We start from the raw sequence: 12,730 nt of genomic DNA, 5'->3' as shown, positions 1-12,730 counted from the left end.
GAAAAAGACTTTATGGGCTTGTTTGAAAGCTAGACTGCCCTCACATCACAAGTAGATCCTTAATGAGCAATGCCTCATTACACCCTTTAACAAATTATTTTCTAAGTTCAGTGGCTCACAGCCCTTTTGATTTTAATCGACGTTGTCCTCCACGTCGCTGTAGTTTCTTAAACTCCCTTTTTCAATTTCCCTTGAAGGTTCCAGTTATTGGGAGTCCATGGTAAAACAAACGGAGACAACATAGTTCTTGAAAATTAGCCAAAATGAAATGAAGATGAGCTCATTTAATTTTGTCAAATGACCGCACTGCTCCATTTACCACCACAACAGACGATCAACTGTTTATGTAATTACTATAGTGTGACCTCATTCATAGTAACGATTGAAGTGATAAGAAGCATTGTTGACACTAGTGATGCATGAACATGAATTTAATAAGCTTAACTTGCACCTGAGGAAGGTCGTGTGTTTTCATACTTACTCTGACTACCAGCAAGAGAGGACGAAGGCTAAAAAGTTAAAAATAGACAAATGAAGATCATCCTCGGAGACACAGGGGCCTGACGGGACTCCCATACAAAAAGGGCAGGGGTGCTTGTCGGAAATTTTGAAAGGAGTCCCTAAGAGGTACCAACATCCTATTTTGTACCTATGTTTACGATAAATTATGCATGCATCCAGTGATTTGTGTAAATCAAGGATTTTTGTTTTGGATTCCTGGGTGAATAGGTGGTAACCTCAAATATGTAACTAATAACTTACTGCTTTTTTTCTCTGAGAGGGTAAGATAAGTTAGTTCTTGAACACTTAAAGATTTTAAGATGTAAACAATGTAACAACTTAAGTTGCAGACTATGAACCACTACAGAAACTTGACTTTGTTCCGTTAAAAACTGTGAAAATCCAATCAAATCCAAATTACTTCATTTAAGGACAGTGCCTACTTTTGTTGGTGCGCACACGTTCTGCGCATCACGCAAGCCATGGTTTAGCTCCATGCGCGCGCTGGGGGCTGACATTGACGCAATTAACTACACTATCACATACACGACAAAATGAAAGCAAAATTTTCCTACTGTGACCAAATCAAGTTTAATGAACCTGTACTTAAACCAGGAACACCAGAATAGCAGCATATCGCTAACCACTAACTGTTTTCATCTTCCAGCTGAAAACCTAACTGTTATCTGTCGAAAATCATACTGAAATCCAACTGTAAACATGTACCTGCAGATGGCGTAGTGCGTGTGCAAGACAAGTGCGAGATACACAAATGTCTTACTGGGGAGGTGACAGGAAAAAATGTAACGGGCACTGTAAAAGTTTTCAAAAAAGATCAGTAACTTTAAGAAACAAGTGGTTACCCCTACATGTTATTTTATGAAATGGAAGTGGCAAGTCTGTTCAACACGTGATTAGTTTCTGGTTTTGAGCAAAAGGCATTTAGACTGTATTTTAGCTGAACAAGGAAGGAAGGCTGTCAGATACGCTAAAAGCGCTTTTGCAACGATTTTGTCATTAAAAACATATCAAAAATGTTTTTTCTTACCATTTGCCATATAGTTTAAAGATCTTTTTAATTGTGTTTGCTTTTCTGTATGTAAAGGCGAATTCTATGGAAATCTGTGATGAAATATCCTTTCCTTCTTTTTTCAGGAAAATGCTGATGTCAGCATTTTTGTTGAGATTCAAGGCTAATTATCTCGGAAAAAATGCGTGGCTACCCCCATTTTTCTTTGTAGATTCTAACAGCCCTTGCAAAGATCTACTTTTTCTGCATGGTCTTAACCTGGCGCAAAAACGTTTGCAATTAGTAGGCACCGTCCTTAATTAGTTGGGCAAGTATGTGAAGGACATCTTTGAGTTATTTTGTGGGTCACCTCATATGTTATGTATTGGAGCATTTTATAAAGATTTATGAATTATAACATAGGGAAGTCAACATTTGAAAAGAGCTTCAAAAATACTGCAATGTAGAGAGTGAGATTTTGCTACAGGTACGGAATCGATAGTATTCACAAGTGTTATTGAATTTCATTTATGTCTGCCCCATCCTCTCTGCATAGCAGTAACATTATTTTAGGATAAACCTGGCACTATTCATGTACACTTAATTTTTTCACTAGTTCAGTCTAATATATCATGGACTATATGCACTTGTACAATGTAGATCCTAGGGGACAAAGAATTTGTTTTACATGTTCATGGTACTTGAAAATCATACATGTATTTCACCGTTAGAGTGTTCTCTTTTCATGAAGGCATTTGTTTTCTGGTTATGTTGTTTTTGTATAAGCAGTCAATGCCCCACAATTAGTTTTGATTTATTTGAAGGAACTTAATATTGTAATTTAACCTTGCTAAAAGGTTAATTTTCTCTTAAATATGGGCTCAATATGATGTACATCAGTAATAATGTGGAAAACAAAATTTTGCAGAAGGATCATTTTGCAATACCTTAATATCAGAGAGTACAGCGTAATAATAAGATATATTTTTCAGGTTGTACACATGAGATAGATTGGTTATTACATGCTCATGTAATACATTATGGCGAATTCATCTTCGTCTTCATCATCGTCCACTCCTAAGCATGCCTGTCAAGTGGTGATAGTAGGTGGCGGTTATGGTGGCGTCCAACTTGCTGTACTTGACAGCTACTGCAAAGTCATTCTCATCGACCCTTGGTAAGGATGTTTTCCATCACAATGTGGGAGCTCTCTGTGCTATTGTTGAGCCGGCATTTATCAAAAAGACTCTATTCCTTATGAGGAGACGCTCAAGCATGGTTCATTTGTGAAGGATCGAGTGGTGAGTAGCAATATTTTGAGAAAGACGGTGACACTTGCTGGTGGTGAAGAAATCAGCTATGACTATCTTGTGTTTGCTTGTGGTTCATCCGTACCATTTCCAGGTAAGCTACATTGTAGCAAGTGGCCATCATACAGCTGTACACATTATTGTGTCTCAGATTAGCTGCTGATTGGCCAAAACACTAAATAACTCTAATATTTTGGATAGATAAATTGAGGTTGATTGATTTTTTAAAGGAATAAACTGTGTAGTGTATATTCAGTGTTGTCACAGGTCAGGAAATGGCTAGGGAAAAAAGAAATTAATTGTTCTTGAGGTCAGGGAAAAGTCAGGAAATAAATCATTTTGAGTTAGGGAAAATAGACATTTGAAGAAAAGTCAGGGAAAATGGAAATAATTTAGCGTGGCTGATTTAATACTGTTGAAGGCTGGAAGAAACATTTGGGGTCACTGTGATCTCAACGATATTTTTACCTAATGAAAAATGAAAATCTGTGGAAAACTTATCACTCTTTACAAATGAGTGGAAAGGACAGTTGTACATGTAAGTTAAGGCCGGAAGCCCTTACTAGATCTGACATTTTGTATTTATTTGGTCAGGGAAATATTACATGTAATTTTATCAGGGTAAAGTCAGGGAATTTTGAAAAGTGATGTTTGTGGCAATTATGATATAATTGCAAATACTGAATGTTTGTGTGCCCTATACATGTACTTATGATTGTTCTGTGATTTCCTTTGTAGGTAAAGTACCTCTAGGAACAGGCATGAGAGATGCTGAAAAACTCTATAGTGAATGTGCTGACCAGGTATAGATAATCATTATTCATAATAATGATAGCTATGTGTAACTACAGTGGAAGCCCAACCACCGCTTTGTTTTGCTCATATCAGCAGTGCATCACTGTATACATGTATGCAGCATTTTCTGAATCTCTTTTTAACGTTGTCAAGAGAGATGCAGTGGCCAATTGGTAACTACTGTACATGTATGAGAGCTTTTCAGCCGGACTTGTAATCCAGCCATCTATGTTCAACCCCTGGTTGGAGTCTAAGTAAAGTTGTGTTTGTTCTCAAGCAAGAGACCTTTTAAGATCTTAGACTTTCTTCACTCAGTTTTAGAATGTAAATAGATACCAGCAATGAATTGCCAGTGGGGTGGGGTGGGGGGGAGACCTTATGATGGATCAGCTCCCCCACCTACAAAAAAAAAAATGTACATCCACCCCTATGGTATCAGAGATACATGTAAACATTGTCTGATGGGGTACTACAGTTCGCTCAAATGCAGAGTGATTTTAACTACAGGACTATGGAAATAGACTTTATACACTGTATTGGTACATGTACATACACTTTAAAAAGTGCTTATGGTACAAGTAAATGTAATGGGTCTGAAAGGGCCATCTCACTGAAAGTTCTTTGATCAACTTAAAAAATGTCCTTGCATGATCATGTGACATACTTTTGATTATGTTTATATAAATTATATTTAGAAAATAGCTTAAAGAAAATATGCACACTGATTGGTCTAAAATTCGATAGAAACACAGAACTAGCACAAGTTGTTCACGTAATGATGGCATGAGCAAAGAGAATTTCATTTTGATTTTCAAAGAAAACAACTTGTTTTTCTTTTTTTCGTTGTGGATTTTTTCTTAAAGAAATAGAAAACATGTTCTCTGTGTTTCTACTGAGTTATAGAAACAAGAATGGAAGTTTGGGAGAGCACGAAAAAGCTGTGGAAACACTCACAGGTTGGCTCGTGTTCCCACAGCATTTCTCGTTCTCCCAAGCTTTCACTCATGTTTCTATAACTTGATAGAAACATGGAACAATAATAATTATTGTCATGTTTTCTATTTCTTAAATATTGTGTAGTTCAAGAAAATATCCATACATGTACCTCCTCCCATGGGAGATTTTCTATAAGAACCTCCCCACCCCACCCCTTTGGAAATCCCTATTAAGTTTTAGGCATTTCTTTTCTGGAACTCCACTTTGTAATAGGTTTTAACCTGAGTAATAAAAATGGAAGTTATGGCATGATAAAATTGGCAACAGAAGATAGCCAAGCTTTGGACCTCTAGACCTGTCGCCCCTATTGTGAGATTTTATGGTGTGAAATGAAATGAATGTTAAGTAACTTTAAAATATTATTATGAATTTTTCTATCAAATGTTGAAACATTTAGACAACCATGAACTTTTCATTACTCTTGGATGTTGTGGGCCTCAAACTTGGCCTTTTTGGGCATTTAAGGTTACAGTATACCTTCAGATCGGCAATTTTCTTCAAATTTGGATTTTTGGTTCAAAGTAATGGTCGAAGAGTAATCTCTAATTTCTGAAAACAAAATTGAAAAAAACTCAATATTGGCGGAGAAATGGAGGTTTTACGTCACGGCCGGAAGTAAAAGTTCCCTCTTGATTGACAGCCCTATAACGTGTACGCAATCAACCGAGACTACTTTTGCGGGAATATATGGATACCACAAATTGGCTGGCTACTCAGATCCAAGCATTTTTCGTATTAGATGTAATTCTATTAAGTTATAAGTAAACATGGGCCACGGAAAACATTGTTTACCAGTTCGAAAAAGCGAAGAACGAATGAAAACACATCAATGAGTGAAGAAGCGAAAGTTGGCCTTGCGGATGAAGCTATAGCTATCGTATCAAGCGGGCAAAAAGATCGAGTCAAGAGTAGAGAAAGATTCTGTAAAACTTTGGGAACTCGACAGCTATAACAGCGATGTTTACATTGACTCTTTTGTTGAGTCCGATACTGATGAATCGCCCAACTCATTGAGATCCACTGGAATATTTTCCATGCACATTTGCTCCGCCGCGCTTTCTTTTGTTCAGTTTGTTCTCGTCGCCCAGCCACTCTAGCGTTCGTATCCTTTTTCCTCTTCCCCATTTTGCCACACCAGCTTCAAGAAAAACCGAGCTACAGAAAAATTATCCGCCTTGAGCGCATTGCGAAACACGAGGGTTTTTTCGAGATTCACGCGTAAATTTCACCGCGAGTTAATGGTAGTAAATTTTCCAAGCGCTGATTGGCTCAGTGATCTGAGAACCTAGTTGAAGGCGTTTGTGGGCGGAGTTTGTTTGCGAAGCAAGAGATTTTTCTTAGCACTGTTTTCTTGAATAAATTTTTTCGCTTGAAGCAGACACTTTAAAGAGTTACAACTCAAAGGGGATTTGTTTGATTGCCCTCAAATTTGGACAGTAGCTAGATTAACATATGAAAAACAAAAACGTGTCTGCGAATTGTTTATTTCGAAATATTTTTTCTCCGAGAGCAATTTTTGTACGATCACTTCACATTTTTTAAATCCTATTTTGAAAATGTTCTGTAACTTTTTACTGCAATTGAATGTGGAAAAACGCAGACACGCTTTTTTAGCGCTTTTTGTCCTGAAACCGAGGAAAAAAATAAATTGGCGAAAAACAAAATTCGCTTTGACTTGTAGCTTCCAAAAGGTGATTAGGACGCTTGCATTTAGTGGCCGTGAAAAAATCGGCACTTCATTTTATTTCAAAATTTTTGGTATGGTTTGATAGCCAGCTCTATAAGCTTTAATTTGATATAGGGGTTTAGGTATCTACATCTTAAACCGGACGCGCTACATCGCTTGGACGTGAGACACCCCTGAAGGTATACGGTAACCTTAATTGTGGTCCTTCAATTAAGTGGAAAGAGTGCAAACAATTATTTTCCAACTTAATTATCCTTTGAGCAAGATGTTGTAGTCAGACAGTTGTTTTAATTAGACCCCCTTCTTCAAATTTTCCCACAAGCATGATAAATAATTTTAAAAACTAAGGTTGTGATCTATTGGGATCTACCATTTCTGGTTGGTTGATTTCATGACTCTTTTATTGAGAAAAACTGTTTTCACTTGGTTTGCTTGATCAACGTTTTGGCCTGGGCTCAAACCCTGTTCAAACAGTTGAAAAAGCATTTCTGCGATTATGTCGCATGATTGTAGCTTGCGTAAGGACTATTCTGAAATGGTTAAAAAAGTGTTCAAGTTCCATTGAGAAACATCAACTGTATCGACCCAAACCTGTTGTGGTTGAGTAAAGTCATTCTGCCAAGTATTTGATCTCTTTTAGTACTTCTGTAATTTCAATTTTCTCTCAAATATTTCCCAAAAAAATCCTGAAGGATAAATTCCTCTAACCCTACCACAATAGAATTTCCATTAGGCCTGGGCTATCATACCTGAGCTTTTTGATGTTTCACAGGGTACCTGTGATACCTACTCCTGTGTAGTGATTATCTTGCTCTGCTTTATGAAAGACTAGGGGAAATTAAATGGTTAATTTGGTGAAGTATTAAGACACATCACTGCAGGTGCAATGTATCAAGGTTTGATACAATTTTTTTTTTATTTCAGGTGGCGTAAAGTAACAGAATCGTTGTCATTGGTGGCGGTGCTGTAGGGGTGGAGTTGGTTGGTGAACTAGCCTCTGATTACCCAAACAAAAAAGTCACCCTGATGCACAACAGGGAAGAAATCTTGGATGACAGATTGTCACAGAAATTAATTAAAAAGATACATGATGGACTAAAGGCCCTTAAGGTTGAGACAGTTCTTGGAGAACGTGTTGACTTGGACGACTTGGATGTAAGTACAGTGTAAAGAAAATATATATTAACAAACCAAGTGGACATCATATTCAGAATGATGATGTTGTTGGTACTCTTGGCATAAATGGCTATAAAAATTTGTGTAGCATTTTATGAACTTACATGTGCTGTAGATTCAGTGGTTAACAAATCGATCAAACTTTCGGATACAGCTTGTATACTGTAAATGCCAATCGATAAGCTGCACTCACAGATAAGCTGCATCCAGAGTTTAGCAACTTAGTAATTTCTGAACACTTTATAATAGGATTATGGAGACACTCTTAGTCACATCATATCAAAGAAAACAGAGTTTATTGCTGGTGCCAGTGAATTATCATCTGACTCTGCTGAACCCTGTGATTGGACCTTTTACTAGAAATGGATCCAGGATCTCTTTTAGAAAGGGCTGTAAGAATGAGGTGTAAGGTGTAAGCCTCCAACATGGCCAAGAGGTTTCTGAGGTGTGCTCCTGCACAAACAGGTTCTCTGTGCGGTGGGGTGGGTGAAAACTTCCTTCGCCCTCTCCCTGGATCCACCTGTACTTTTTTCATTTCAAAACAAAAGCAGATATTGCCAGAAGTCGATATTAAAAGGAGGAAAACACCTTTCATCAATAGTTCCTTGTAAAATTGTTCTGTATTTTGTTGCCAGTTTGATTCAGAAAAGCCGTGGATCACTGGGCCAGTGACGCTGACTACAGACAAAGGGACTAGTGTTGAGACAGACGTGGTGTTCCGCTGTACAGGTCTGAAGGTCAACTCTATTGCTTATCAATCCAAGCTCTCAGACAAGATGGAAAAGAATGGAAGTCTAAAAGTTGACCGATACTTACAAGTAGAAGAAATAAAAGATGTATTTGCCATTGGGGACTGCAAAAATACTCTTGTGTTAAAATTGGCTTACATTGCTGGGATGCAGGCGGGTGAGTTAATTCTGTTTAGTGATGACACAATGGTTTTAAAAAGGGCACAAGAAAGTGAAAAGTAGGTTAAATGGAAGTGCAGTTTGTGATTTATGTTTACAGCTGAATTCTCTGTAATGTTTACAAAACTAAAAGTCCATAATTTTTTTCAATTTGAAGCTTTAAAACATCCTAAGCACATTGATATGTCACAAATGTTTTGAAGAGCTTAATTTGCAATTTTTATTAGTAAAACAAATATCTATAACTTGGCCACTGGAAACAAACACTGGTAAAAATAATGTAACTGAACATAACTTGGTTAAAACTCCAAGTTAACTACTCCAAGGATTTGAGCTCAGGACTACCATAGCAACACCAGCTTGTGGTCAGACTGGGATTTCAAGTCTGGCGCTCTAACCTCCCGGTAAGAAGTTGACTTTACAGAAATGTATGTTTGGTGGTATTTGGCTTAAAATTTGCCAGAGCAGTGTGATTATATTTCAATGGCTTATTCACTATCATAATCTGAAAAATAAACTTCAAAGCTAAATATGCATTCTTTATTGACCATTAGAAAATAGCTCAAAGAAAATATGTATACTGATTGGTTTAAGTTTGTGTTTCTATCAAACAATTAGATTATGAGCTCGAGATTTCTATTACATGATAGTTGACGAGGGGACAACCTGAGGCAACTATCACACATAGAAATTGAGAGTGAATAATCTAATTATTTTAGTATAAATCAACTAGTCATTCAAAACTTTATCAAAATCCTCTTCACAGACACTTCAAAAACACCAAGAAGTGGCCGTCATTTTGTTAACAAGGGCACACTGCTACGTTACAGGGCTAAAAAAAAAACCCTGTCCGCTTATCCAGGACAAGTACAATTTTCTCTCGGGCAAGTAACTTTCCCTCCTCACTTGCCCCATGGGCAAGAACCCAGGCAAGCCGTCCACCGACTACCGGTAAATGTTTGATAACGACTTTGTAACGACTAATGTTTAGATGGGTCTTGACAAAAATTACAGGTCATAGCATTGTTTTCGTTATTGCGTGGCATGTGATCACAGTTCAGAAGTGGTTACCTAGCATATGATCAAAATCTGCCCTGATCAAAGTTCTTTCCATGACTAAAAGTAACTGTGACCAGCACGAAAATGCTCTGTTTATTTCTTAAAATTTGAGCAGTATTTTGCTGTTTTTTTTTTTTTGTGAGCATTTACCAGTTTCACAGTAAAAGAACAAACGTGACATAGTTGTATCACTGACAGCTGTAGAAGCTGTACCTGAAAAGAAGCTGTATATTTCTACTGCAAAACGAATCCCTCACCAGCAACCAAAAATCTCCCTCACGATCTTTCGCGAAAGATACAAGTTTTCTAAAAGAAATATAAGCTTACTTAAGGCACTGCCATGGACTATTGAAAAAAGATTGATTAGCAGTCATCACAAAATTTGACCGAAAATAGTTTTTCATTCAAACTCAGACATTTACACTCAACTGAAACTATGCATTTATCAACCACCTAAAAGAAAAAAAATACGCACTTGCCGGCTTTACAAAATCAGCACGGTGCCTGTTTCAGAACTGAAAAGGGGAAACAAATTGTTTTTTTTTTTACTACTTGTTTTTAATTTTATGCGCTTCCCTACAAAATGATTTTTTTGGAGTTAGGCGAGATGCAGTTTAACGTTCAAGGAGTGGCACACAACCCAGTTTCACAGATTGAAAACATTGATTCAAGGTTTTTTTAAGATACCCACAATTCAGGAAATGGTAAATGAAACAGATCAAAACTAAGAAGATTACAAGCAAGTCAGACAAGTTATTACATTCGAACACGCCAGTGAATAACTTCCATTTCTGGTTTCATGAATTATTAAGGACTTTGAAAACTTGGGCAAGTGAGGAAGTGCCCCGGGCAAGCAGTATTTGAGAGTTACTTGCCCATGGGGCAAGCTGGAATTCAAATACTTTTTGAGCCCTGCGTTACTCATTGTCTATCACAGAATAGATGGTGAGTAGGGTGGCCAATCAGAGAACGGCATTCGCGATAGAACGCTAGTAGATTTATACCAAAACTTGATAGAAACACAGAACTACCACGAGCTGTTGACATAATGATGGCTCAAGCAAAGAGAATTTACATTCGTGGAATTTACATTTGTTGACCACTCGTGGAATTTTCTGTGCAATGTGAAAAAGTTGTAGAAACGCTCACCTGTGGGCTCGTGTTCCCACAACTTTTCTTGTTCACTCAAAGTGAAACCACTCGTGTTTCTATTTCACAATTAGATTATGAGCTGAAGATTTCTATCGCGCATAGAAATCAAGAGCTGTAAAAACACTTGTGCCTCAGCTCTTGTTCCCACAAAATTTCTTGTTTTCTGAAACTTCCGCTCGTGTTTCATAGTTGATGAGAGCACAGCCCAAGTCAAGTATCACGTATAGAAATCAAGAGCAAATAATCTAATTGTTTTAGTATAAATCTACTAGTGGTTCAAAAATTTAATCTAAATCCTCTTCAAAGACACTTTGAAAGTACAAAGAAGTGGCCCCCAGCACACCCTGCTAGGTCACTCACTATCTACAACAGAATAGAACATGAATAGCATAACCAATCAGAGAACAGCATTTGTGATAGAACACTAGTAGATTTATACTAAATCTTGATAGAAACACAGAACTTGTTTTCTATCTCTTAAATATTGTTTTGAGAAGCCTCAGCTTGGTATTTCCGTCAGACTACAAAAAACTGGCTCTAGCTAGTTTGATGTCAACTGTCCTTTCTTTTTGAGAAGTACAAAGTTTTATAATTAATACTAATCGCTTTTTGGTGGCCACTATTTGATAGTTGAAGTAATACACAACTCGTTCTTTTCAGTGCAGTTTTTGGGTGTTGTTTGTGTGTTTTTTTTGTGTGTGAGCCTGAATAAATAAGGTAAAAATTGCAGTTATGTTGTACATGTATAATCCCCCTTGATAAATGAAGGAAAAATAATATTGTTATATTGTACATGTGTTATTCCCCTTGATAAGCCACTTGATGTGCCTTTGGGGGAAACAATGATATATGTGTAAATAAATAAACACATTCTGATGAGCATCACTTTTGTGCTTTTTCCACAGATGTAGTTGCAGAAAATATCAAAAGACTAAATGAAAACAAAAGTCTTAAAGAATACAAGCCAGGTAATATGGCCATGGTGATTCCTCTTGGAAGAAATGGTGGAGCATCACAATTGCCAAATGGAATGGTGGCTGGTAGTTTCTTAACCAAAACCATCAAGGGAAAAGATATGTTGACTTCAAGATACTGGAAACTGATGAAACAGAAAGTGCCATCCAATTGAATGGCTTGAACTTGAAAAGAAACATTAGAATTTGTCAGTAGTCAGTGGCTTCTGACAGTACAAACAACTGTTTTTCTGTTGAACACAACTTGCGTTTCATCATTACTCTCCCGGAATGAGTAACAGTGTCTTGTGCAAATCATACATAGACTGTCAGCACTTTCAATATTAATTGTCAGACCACTTTAGGAATAAGCTCAAGAGGAAATGACTGTAAGATTGCTTTTTAGACTGATTTACTTTCTTTCAGTCACATCAGTTCAACATGTAAATAGTGGATTCAACTGGAACTTTGATTTTACTACTCTAAGTACTTGTAAATGAATTTCAATTATTTATTTAAGTCAACCTATTTATTTTATTTGGCTTTAAACGTGTTTTAAACTAGTCAGACACATAAAAGGACATCTAATTAAGTGACTTCATTGAACTCCCGGTTTGGGTGGGGGGGGGGGGGATTACTCCCTTTTATGAGCTATGTAGGTATGTGCGGCCCGAAAGGGAATGGGTTTTCAGCCGTTTTGGTCATAAATAGGGTATTGATTTTAGCCTATTTTGGCCATTTTGTTCATAAATAGGGTATGGTTTTTGCACTCTAGCCTTGATATGGGTATGTTTTTAAGAAAGCCACTTTTTCATCATAATCAAATTAGCAAGAGCCCTGCACAAATTATGTTTATGGTAATTTAACATTGGTCTGAACTAGGGACCTTATTATAATGCAGGTCTGAAACAGGGTTTTAATTAAATGGCTAGGTCATAAATAGGGTATTGAATATTTGATCAGCTCATAAATAGGGTAGGAATATCGCAGATTTTGGTCATAAATAGGGTAAGGGTTTCGAGAAGCGGACCGCACCCCCGCACCCAACTTTCTGGGAATACCCCCGTTCCCCCCAGGATTTGACTGTGCTCTTCTTCAAAAATATTGTGACTTCACTCATAATTGGTCTCCATCAGTCAGTGTCGACTACGGATTATGCACGGCGCAACTTCAAGTAGAAAAAG

The 12,730-nt window shown here is 37.2% G+C and overlaps 1 pseudogene across 1 annotated transcript in view; it reads left to right on the top strand.

Moving 5' to 3' along the window:
- LOC145493199 (ferroptosis suppressor protein 1-like) overlaps nt 1–12,673 on the top strand; it is a 54,570-nt pseudogene extending 41,897 nt beyond the window's left edge. The window contains exons 3-7 of the transcript XR_014050101.1: nt 2,503–2,914; nt 3,559–3,623; nt 7,223–7,453; nt 8,110–8,380; nt 11,499–12,673. The product of XR_014050101.1 is annotated as a ferroptosis suppressor protein 1-like (transcript). The remainder of the gene's footprint in view (nt 1–2,502; nt 2,915–3,558; nt 3,624–7,222; nt 7,454–8,109; nt 8,381–11,498) is intronic.
- Nucleotides 12,674–12,730: the final 57 nt, after the last annotated feature.

The sequence above is a fragment of the Orbicella franksi genome, chromosome 7 (genome assembly GCF_964199315.1).
Source record: "Orbicella franksi chromosome 7, jaOrbFran1.1, whole genome shotgun sequence".
Classification (NCBI taxonomy): domain Eukaryota; kingdom Metazoa; phylum Cnidaria; class Anthozoa; order Scleractinia; family Merulinidae; genus Orbicella; species Orbicella franksi.
This window is presented reverse-complemented; position numbering and strand designations above follow the sequence as displayed.